This window comes from Dama dama, chromosome 21, assembly GCF_033118175.1.
Source record: "Dama dama isolate Ldn47 chromosome 21, ASM3311817v1, whole genome shotgun sequence".
NCBI lineage: Eukaryota > Metazoa > Chordata > Mammalia > Artiodactyla > Cervidae > Dama > Dama dama.
In genome coordinates this window covers 12118198-12129562 of record NC_083701.1, presented here as the reverse complement: position 1 = coordinate 12129562, position 11365 = coordinate 12118198, and the positions used below count along the sequence as shown (strand labels likewise).

At 39.8% G+C, this 11365-nt stretch overlaps 1 long non-coding RNA gene across 2 annotated transcripts in view; it reads right to left on the bottom strand.

Annotated features, from left to right (window-relative positions):
- Positions 1–2070: 2070 nt before the first annotated feature.
- Positions 2071–11365, bottom strand: part of LOC133042265 (uncharacterized) — a 301029-nt gene continuing 291734 nt past the window's right edge. For both annotated transcript variants that reach the window (XR_009689461.1, XR_009689460.1), the window contains exons 2-3: positions 4200–4329; positions 2071–2257 (exon numbers count right to left, since the gene is read on the bottom strand). This is a non-coding gene — a long non-coding RNA (uncharacterized LOC133042265). The remainder of the gene's footprint in view (positions 2258–4199; positions 4330–11365) is intronic.

The window sequence follows — 11365 nt, the reverse complement described above, 5'->3', positions numbered from 1 at the left end:
AAAAGCTGGGATGTGGAGAGCACCATTAGAAAGTAATAGAGTGTTATGGGAGTTCACAGGAGTAATATACCATATTAATTTTCTTGTCAGAGGATCCCAGTGGGCTTAGGGGCAGCTGTACTCAGCTCAGCTGGGGCGAGGAAGGTGCAGAAGAATGAAATCACTATGGTTCCATTGTTCCAATATACCCAAAACTTCCCAAATCTTCATCCTTGTCAGACCCTGAGCACAAACGTCTGTCCTTGTAAGGATGTGCCCATGGAGTCAGATGCCAACCCAGAGACCCACCCTGTGATGCCAGACATTTAGTACCAAGAAACCAAATGAACTGGTCATCCTACCTGAGAAGGCAGTTCTCCACACCTGAGCAGACCCTGAAGGTGCTGAGAGCTGGCATCTGTCTGCTGAACCTCCTCTGGGTATCAGGTCCTTCCTAGAATGGGCACCTAGAGAGTGCCTCTCCATGGGTACCACTCTTTCCTTTGTGGTAGTTAGTCCACTGTTTTGTAGACAAGGAAGTTTGGCCAAATGAATTTCATTACCTTGCAAGAGAATTGGAGCTCTGTAAAATCAAAAGAATTGAGCCTGTGAACCTGACCCATGTAGATAATTCTCCTTCCAGTTCTCTATTAAAATGGGCTCTGTCACTGAAAAGAGACAAGGGGTTTGTTTCAAGGGATAGCATCCAGGAGAGGTTGGGGGTGTATAGGAATATTTTTCTCTGGTCAGTTGAAGAAAGGGGGCATCCTGGAGAAGAGACCAGTGGCCAAAACTTTGAAAAGAGGAGCAGCAACAGTCCTCGGTTTTACAGTGAGAAAGAGGCTGAGCCCTGGACCCTGCCTGGAAGGACTGGTAGCCTGGGGACAGGTTTGATGCAAGAATTTGTACTCCGAAAGGCAGTTTTCCTCCCCCTCTTATTAGGCCCCACTTTATAAGCCAGCAGTGAGATGCACTGAATTCCATAGAGGTGTTCACAGAAGCTTTCCCCCTTTCCTAGAGGGAGAAAAGATAAATGTTAGGTCTGTTAATGGCAAGGAAAGGAAGTGGTTGAAGTGAATTCTGCACTTCTTGGCCTTTTAAACCTGAAGATGACTAGTTAAAATAATCTGGTGTACAGACCCTGACCACCATTCTAATGAGCCCTGCTAGCTGGCACAGAAAATTAATAATAACAAATTAATTCCAGAGAATTCCATTTTAGGTACTCAATTATTAATGGTATTACAGTGTTATTAATGGTGTCAATTATTAATGGCATGAATAATTAAGAGATCACATCCATGCTATGATGTACAAGGGTTCCAGCATTGAGCAAATTGCCCAGGATAAATAAACCTATCAGGGTTCAGACGTATAACACTCAGCCTTCTACATGTTTCTTGAAAGAAATCAGTACATCTGTCATTAGACTAATTCTATTTATGAGATTTCTGTTACGAGGATTCCTGCCCAAGTTTTATGTTATGACAGTAACAAGAAAAAGGTTATGGGACGGAGTAGAGGGAAGGGCATGTTTCCTTGGAAGTTGAGATCTTTCTGGGAGGACTCTGGCTGAAATTGGTGTCCATGGGAATCTAGGAAGGAGATCAGGGAGAGCTCTGTGGATTCAGTGAATCCAGAAGAGCTAATCAAGTAACCTAAGGCTGATGAGTTAGGGTTGAGCTTAATATTAAAGACAGCAGAAACCCCAAACAGCTGTTATCCCAAATAATACAACCACTGTTTTGATAAGTAAAAATGAGGGCGATACTTCAGCAAAGTATATTTGGGGGGAGGTGTTGGTGGCACAATTTAGCCACTGTGTGAATGAGTATCCTTTCATCTCTCTCTGAGCCTCAGTTTTCTCATTTGTATGATGGAGATAACATAGGGTTGGCCAAAATGTTTGTTCTGATTCGTCCATAAGATATTATGGAAAAAACGCAAGCAAACTTTTTGGCTAACCCAATATTTACTCTGAAGACTATTTGACAAAATGAATGTATGGTTCAGAATAAAGCCACAACAAATAATTTCTGTGTTGCTATTTTAGTTATTTATTATAAACATTTCATAATCCAACTTGCCAATTGTATAAGTGAAGAACTCAAAGCCTAGGGAATAGATGTGATTTGCCACTAAGTTTGTGTGTAGGTCATTCTACCTTGCCCTTCCAGATTGCCATCTTCTCTATCCTTCTCTGTCTTCCAGGAACCAACTTCCAGCCACGATATTGACAAGGCTCCAGTGCTTGGATGGGTTCCACCAACAGGGAGACCTAGCAAAAGGTGGGAAGAGGGAGAAGAATGAGATCAGGACATTTCTTTTCTTAGCTTCTTCCCTGAGGGGATCCATTCAGCTGCTGGCTCTACAGAAGCTACTAGTGATCCAAAGGGGCTAACTCTAAGTGACTTTATTGAATTCTGAGCCCATTCCCATCTCTGTACTCTTCCAGGTGACAGATGGTGACATGTTTGCTGCTACTGTCTCTGAATTACTGCACTGTCCCTTGGTGGAAAATGTTTACTAAATTATCCTACTTTGAGTTTTCTGCCAGATAACAATAAGTGACAGAAATGATACTGGAATGCAAGACTCCTGGTTCTTGGTAGAGAATCTATCCTTCACACTCATTTAACTTTCATTCATATGTTCATTAAATTATTGGCCACTAAGAGAAGAGCCCTGTGCTGGGCACAGACAGTATAATAGTCAGCAACACATGGCTATTCATTCTTCCAAAACACTACTTACTAGTGCTTCAATGCACAAGTTAGCAAACTGTTTCTGCATAAAGAGCCAAACATTGGACCCTATGTCTTTGTTTCAACTATTCATCCCCTCCATTGTGGGACACTAGCAGTCACTGACAGTATGTCCATCAATGAGTGTGGCCGTGTAACCAATAAAACTCCCTTCATGTCCACTGAAGTGTGTACTCCATATAGTTTTCATGTGTGACAAAGCATTCTCCCTTTGACTTTTTTCCTCCAGATATTTAAAAATTATTTTTAGCTCGTGGGTCATACAGGAAGCAGGCCTGAATTTGACTTTCAGGCCATAGTTTGCTAACCTCTGTGCTGACACGTGAATTCGGTGCTAAAAGAACAGTCAAGGAGGCCAAGAGCCAGGAAGAGGAAGCTGAGAAAGGATTCACAGAGGAAGTGACATCTGCACAGAGGATTAATGGATAATTGAGTTGGTTTGGCAGGGAAAAGGGAAAATACTTTTATGAGACAAGTAATGAGCAAGAGTGGGCTTCCCTGGTAGCTCAGACAGTAGAGAATCCACCTGCAATGCAAGAGACCCGAGACATGAGTCTGACCCCTAGGTGAGGAAAATCTCCTGGAGAAGGGAATGGCAACCCACTCCAGTATTCTTGCCTGGAGAATCCCATGGACAGAGGGGCCTGGGGGACTATAGTTCATGAGGTTGCAAAGACTCTGACATGACTGAGCAACTACGCACAATGAGAAAAAGCAAAGAATCTTAGAAGAGCAAGATGTGGGCAGGGAGAGGAGTCTGACCTGGTAGGGCCAGAGAACAGAGGCTTTAGGTGGATCAGGGTGGGAGGGGGTGGTGGGCAGGCTGCTCCCGGCCACATCCTGGAGGAGCAGAGTGCCCTGCTGAGAGACTGGACTTCAAAGGTAGAAAAACCAAGCGGTGGGGTTCTGGGCAGCAGCAAGACCTGAGTGCAAAACCCAGCTCTACTCCTCTCCAGCCGAGTGATCACAGGCAAATTACGTAACATGTCTGAGCCTCATTTCTTACGTGCAAAACAGTCTTCATAACAGCTCCAGCTTTATGATGGGAGAAGTGAGGATTAAACGGGGTGATGCACACAGACTGCTCTCAGCAGGGCTGGCTCACAGTAAAGGACTCAATAAAGGTTTGCTATTATTAGCATTATCATGATTGGGCTCATCGACTAGCCTGGCTCTCGCGACGCTTTCTCTAGCCCAAATTCAGAGCGCTCCTTGCCACTGCTGATGCGGATGACGGCTGGACAGTTGGCAGCCCTGAGGTGAACATAAGGTTTTCCTTTTAGCTCTGTGATAGCATCGGCTCTAATGAGTCTGTAGTGGCAGAAATCCATTTCTCTGAACTTGAACCTCATAGACCTTGGTTCATTGAATGTGTAGCCAAAGCCACAGTTCTCCCAGTTCAGACAATACCCTTCTTAGAGTATTTGAGCACCCAGAGCACTGATTATTATTTACCTAAGAGTTTTCTTTCCTGTTTAGGCTCCAAAGGGAGAGGACAATGTTTGGATAGTTCTCCTTTTTAACAATTCCTTCTCGAGTCTCCTGGCTAGCAGCCTTCAGCAAATTTCCTCAGTGCTCCATCCATCTGAAGGAGGAGAAGAAAGGCAAAAGCAGATGGACATTAGTCAGTGACATCACATGAAATAAACAAGTTCTGCATATCTGAAAGATGCCCAAAGTGATACATTTTGTGATTAATTCAGTGGATCCTTAAAAGCCTTCAGATTTTATTTAAATACATAGGAAATCATAAATTTAATTAAGAGACACTTAGGAAAACTAAGAAATGATGAGGAAGAAGACTGATTTGTTAGTAAGACAAAATAATTTTGGTATTCAGTTACAATTTAGGCACTGAACCATTTCACAGATTTCAGGGGTACATTTCAAGGTAATGATTTTAATGTCACTTAAAAAAATAAAACTAAAAATTCTGTTGCAAATGTATTAAATGTTCATCACACAATATTTGGGGAGAAAAGGGAAAACTATAGAAAATTAAATACCAATTACTCAGTAAGTCTAAACCCATAAGTTGTATTGTAATATTAATTATGTAGTTTCTCCAAAATTTCTTTCCTTGGCATATTGTAAATCTAGATAATGTCAGAGGAGATCAGATAAAGAATGTGGGAGGTCTCACCTGAAAATATGAAATGGGTGAAGTGAAAATGGCAGAATGAGAGCTTGACTGCACAGTCAGAAGAGTGCTGAGCCATCACTCTTCACCACCTCCCTAGGGTGGAAAGGCACGTGCTTTTCCTTCAGCTCAAGTTCAGTGGGAAAAGAACAGACAGATACACAGATAGGCAGGTAGATATTTCAAATGAGTATCAACACTAGCAACAGTGACAGCTTATTATATAAGAGAAAAGATGGGAACCAGAAAAAAACTGAAATGACATATTCAAGATATTGAATAAAATAATGACTACCCTAGACTTCTATACTTGGTGAAAATATCCTTGAAAAATAAAAGTTAAAAGACATTTTAACAGAGAAAATATGAAAGTATTTTCCATGTTCAATTCTACACTCAAGGAAAGAATAAAAGGAGACCTTCAGGCAGAAGAAAATGATAGGGGCTTGGGGAAACTGGAAGGAATGAGAAGCAACAGGTGGGGAAATCTAAATGAACACTGAGTATATAAATAAAGCTTATGGGATATAAAACACACAGAGAATATATTTAGAATTAAAATACATAACAATAATGCTCAATAATGTGGGACATGGTAAATGGAGCTGAATTCTCTAGGATAATGACAGAAAACATAGTGAAAGAACATACAGGTAATAAAGTAATAAAAGAAAATTAAATAATAAAAAAATTACTCCAAGTGAAGTTGATAGAAATGGAGAAATTGTACATAGAAATAAAAATAGACCACTAGTTACTTTAAAAGTAAGTGTATTAAGTATTTCAATTAAAATAACAAAGATTAATACCATAAATTAAAAATAAATTGACTATATATTTATTAAAAAACACATATCTTAAACACAAGGATATGGAATACTTGAAAGTAAAACACTGGAAATATTTACACAATGCAAATATTAATACATTTTCTTATACTAATATTTTGCAGTTATTTTAAAGCAAGAAACATCTCTACAGATTCAAAGGTGTAGGGTTTTTTTTATTATAAAAGGATCAACCTATGTGAAAATGTACCAGTTCTAAGTTTACGTCTATCTAATTACATTGTTTTAAAATACATAAATCAAGTACTAATAGAACTAAAAAGACAAACAAAGCCACAGTCGTCTGGCAGATATTCATGCATTTCTTACTCAAGCTCTAATCAAATAGGCAGATACAAAAATCAGCAAGAATGTAGGATATTTGAGTAACATGAAAAACAAACAACCTAACACATAGAAAGCAATGTACACGTTAACTGCAGACAAAAATAATCAACAGAAGGATGGGAAGAATGAACACAAAACAAACTTTTATTACCATAGAAGGTGACTCCCAGGATAGGCTTTAACCCTTTGCCAGAATAAGTCTTGCAACCATTCCTCCTACCACCACTGTCTCCATTGTATTAAACTTTTCTCCCTGTAGAAACTGGACAACTGTAGGCCCGCTCCAACAAGGAGGAAGAAAAGAAAGCTGAAGCTGTGCACAAACTTCACACCCAGATCTGGGACTTGCTTTGTCAGGACAGTGGCTCAAAATATTCCTGTCCTAATTCACTTCTCTCCTGAGAGTATAAATTTCTTCTTGAAAACATACAAGTAGGAAATTTCCCCTAACACTATCTCAAGGAGATACTGTGATTCAGAGAGTGACATATGTTAAGATAGAATTCTAACACTGATCACAGTTTTAATGAAATGTCTGTATTCCTTGCACTTCATCTCTAGAACCAGATATTATTAACACATGTATCCCAATCCTTTACACAGTGCTTGGAACATCACAGATTTCTAAAAGAATTTCTCGAATAAATAAAAATTGGAATAAAATGAGAAAAAGCTCCTGGAAGAGACTAAACAACAGTCTAGGAGTAATAAACAGCACTTTCCAGAGTAACCCTTCCTGAGACATGCGGACCCTTGCATTGTATATGTGGTCCTTGGGAAACCTGGAAATCACCCAAATTCAACCAGAGTAACTGTGTGCATCTTCAGATCTCAAATGTGACCCATAACAGTTGCTAGTTCATGCTGAATTACAGCTGGACATTCTGAGGGAAGATATGTGTTAATAGGTCCATGTGGTTTGCATGGAGATGGAAATTGGGTCAAGGTCAATAGCATAGTACAAGGAAGAAGCAACAGCCAACCTCAGGTTTTTGATATCCTGGAAATGGGGGCTCCTGCATTTGCACTGCCAGGAATTCCCACTTAATCCTCCACATCAATCCTTTAAAATAATTACCTCTTTGAAATGAAATAAAACACTGAGGTCCAGAGAGAATGAGAAAACTGTTCTAATTACTGTTATAACTGAGAATCAGATCCTGATCTTTCTATGCCCTCAAACCTGGGCCCTTTGAACTTTTCTCTACAGGTTCCAAAAACACCTTTTAAAAGATGCTGTGGGTCTAACTGCCTTTGTTCAAAAAGCTACTGGCACTGACTTCAGTTACCTTGGGAACTTCCCCACTGGTGAAAAATGCGATGACAAACAGGAACTCCTCAGTCCTCGTTATAACTATATTCTCTATATTTCATTAATAAAATAGAATATGGACTAATAATCAGTATCTGATGATATCAGTTACTCACTAGGATTGGAAATGCTTCTTGCAGGAAAGACAGGGAAAGATAGGGTATCCAAAGGTCCAAACCTGGCCCATCCATGGGCAATTCTGCCTTCATGAGCAGCACATCCAGAATACTGTCTCCTTGATACCTTTTTTAAAATTGTTAAACAGCTTACCCACTAATTGCATAAGAAATAAAAGGGTCAGGGACTTCCCTGATGGTCTAGTGGTTAAGAATCTGCTCTGCAATGCAGGGCACATGGGTTTGATCCTTGGTTCGGGAACTAAGATCACACATGTCATGGAGCAAATAAGCCCATGCACCACAACTTATGAGCCCACTGTCTAGAGCCCAAGAGCCACAACACAAGAAGCCACGGCAGTGAGAAGCCAGTAAATCACAACTAGAGGAAGTCCATGCACAGCAATGCAGAGACCATGTGCTGGACCAAAGACCCATCACAGTCAAAAATAATACGTAAAAGAAATAAAAAGGTCACTCCAATCTATATTTCCTTTTTTATGTGTTGGAACTCGATGGATTTTGAAACTTTTTAATATGTGCTGCCAATATTTTCTTCATCTTTCATTGGTGCCTCAAAATGTGTGATTTCTTTTTTTACATAATAAAGAAGTACTTTTACAGAGAAGTATTTTCTCTTTTACTCCTCTCTCTCTCATCCCCACTCTATCTCTGTCTTGCCTCATTTTTCTTCACTTCATTCTTTCTCACATTCATCTATTGTTCCTCCTTTGTTGACCCTTATCTTTTTATCATGGTGAATTTTTTTATTGAAGTATAGTATATACAATATACCTTCAGGTGTACAATATTTGTGATTCACAAATTTTAAAGGTTATACTCCATTTACAGTTATTTTAAGATTTGACTATGTTCACCGTGTTGTACAATATATTCTTATAGCTTATTTTATACATAATAGTTTGTATCTCTTAGTTCCCCCTACCCCTATATCACCCTCACTCCCTTCCTTGGCCAATTATCTTTTTACACCAATGATAACCAGATGCAATTCCCAAAATTCTACCCACTAGAAGTCCTTTTCCTTGCTACTGGCTTTCAAGGCCATTAACACAATGCTAGTCCAACAAACCCTCCATCAACCTGGGGATGGGGGTGGGTGGCTCTGGAGTAAGTATTACCTATTGGAGTATCCCCACATTGGCCACAAATGACTTGAGTCTTCTTCCTCGACTTTGATTAGGCACAAGATATAGGCTTCCAAGGAATGGTGAGATCCCAGATTAGGTAGTTCTAGGTAGCTTAGGTAGACGCTGAAGTTCTGATTGATGAAGGCTGTCACACGCTCAGTGCCTCAAATATAGTACCTATATACATACATTTGCAAGAAACAGAAAATCTGACCTCAGTGACTTACTATTTTGTTTTATAATATTTTGATTGAAGTAGAGTTAATTTACATCATATTTGTTTCAGTTCAGTTCAGTCACTCAGTCGTGTTCAACTCTTCGCAACCCCATGAACCACAGCACACCAGGCCTCCCTATCCATCACCAATTTCTGGAGTCTACCCAAGCTCATGTCCATTGAGTCGGTGATGCCATCCAGCCATCTCATCATCTGTCACCCCTGTCTCCCCCCGCCCTCAATCTTTCCCAGCGTCAGGGTCTTTTCAAATGAGACAGCTCTTTGCATCAGGTTCCCTGACCAGTAATGCTGAAGAAGTTGAAGTTGAATGGTTTTATGAAGAACTACAAGACCTTTTAGAACTAACACCCAAAAAAGATGTCCTTTTCATTATAGGGCACTGGAATGCAAAAGTAGGAAGTCAAGAAACACCTGGTGTAACAGGCAAATTTGGCCTTGGAGTACAGAATGAAGCAGGGCAAAGGCTAATAGAGTTTTGCCAAGAGAACGCACTGGTCATAGCAAATACCCTCTTCCAACAACACAAGAGAAGATTCTACACATGGACATCACCAGATGGTCAATACCGAAATCAGATTGATTATATTCTTGGCAGCCAAAGATGGAGAAGCTCTATACAGTCAGCAAAAACAAGACCGGGAGCTGACTGTGGCTCAGATCATGAACTCCTTATTGCCAAATTCAGACTTAAATTGAAGAAAGTGGGGAAAATTGACCATTCAGGTATGACCTAAATCAAATCCCTTATGATTATACAGTGGAAGTGAGAAATAGATTTAAGGGACTAGATCTAATAGAGTGCCTGATGAACTATGGATGGAGGCTCGTGACATTGTACAGGAGACAGAGAGATAATTGTTTCAGGTATACAATATAGCAATTCAACATTTTTATAGATTACACACACCATGCAAATTTATTACAATACCATTGACTATCTTGCCTATGCTTACATTATATCCTTGTGATTTCTAACTAGTAGTTTGCAACTCTTAATCTCTTTCACCTCTTCTACCCCATCTTCACCCTACATCCTTTCTGGCAACAACTAGTTTGTTCTCTGTATCTGTGTCTATATCTGTTTTGTTATACTTGTATGTCTGTTTTGTTTTTTTTTTTATGATTCTATATATAAATGAAAACATACAGTGTATTATAGACAGATAGATACATATAGATATTTATCCATTCATCTGTCCCTGGACACTTAGGTTGCTTCTATATCTTGGCTATAATAAATAATTCTGCTATGAACATTGAAGTGAATATATCTCTTCTAATTCATGTTTTCATTTTCTTTGGACAAATACCCAGGGGTGGAATGTGGACTTGCTGGATTGCATGTTAGTTCTATTTTTAAAGTTTTGAGGAACTTTCATGCTGTTTTCCACAGTGACTGTACCAATTTACATTCCTACTAACAGTTATATAAGAGTAACTTGTGTCTGTTCAATAGATCAATCAAGTCTACAGCCTTCTTGCCAGTACCTCATGGTCACAAGGTGGCAAGTGTCATATTTACAGTCGAGGCCAGAAAGAGAAAGGACATTGCAGTGTGTCTTTCTTTTTTCATCAGAAAAACAAAACCTCTTTAAGAATTCTGCAGGAAAATTTCATTTTCCTAGGTCTCCTTGGACAAAACTGAGGTACACTGGGGCTTCCAAGAATGCTAAAAGAGTGAGAAGAAGATTATCATGATCGACTTACACCAATAAAAATTTATTGCTTGGCTGTGGCCATAATGCTTCCACTCAAAAAAAAAAAAAAAAAAAAATCCATGAGAGTGCTGTTAGCAAGGAGAAGGGAAGAACAGCTGAACAGTAGGTAGAATACCAACAATATCTGTCACAAGGAATAAATATTTATAGAATGGAGAATGATTTTTTGGCTACATAAATAATTCCTGCCTTGGGAAGAAGTTTGACTCAATCATTTCTGAGGTCATTTCAATACCAGTCCATGAACTAAAGGGAGGGGACATTAAAGACTATCCATAATTAATCAAAAGAAACCTTTTAACTGTGGCAAACCATGAAGAGAGCAAGCAAAAGAGAGGAAAATTCTTTAGCATCATAGCCAGACTCATTTTGTATCCCCAGAGATACCTCCAGGCAGCCCCTGACTTTCAGAACAGAGCTGTTGGGGCCACAGTGAGCCAAAGAGGAATAATAACCACTTTGTCCTCCTCCTGGACCAGGGAAAAAGTGATCAGCTGTAGCCTCCATGAAAAGCCTTCCTCTTACCACCTTTAACGACTCGCCCCCGCCTTCCTCTCCACCCTCGACGGAGTCCCCTGCTCAAAATCTGACGTAAATTGTTTCCTTACTGTGGCAAGATGCCTAAGATTTCTGGGAAGTATGTTTGAACAGGAGTCCTGCCAGGGCTGGAATCAGCAGTGCTTCTGTGTAGCCTGCAATATAAGTTGTAATTAGGGATATTGAGATCCCTGAAGCTGTAGGCCAAGCAAGTGTGTTGTCTGTATGTGTGTG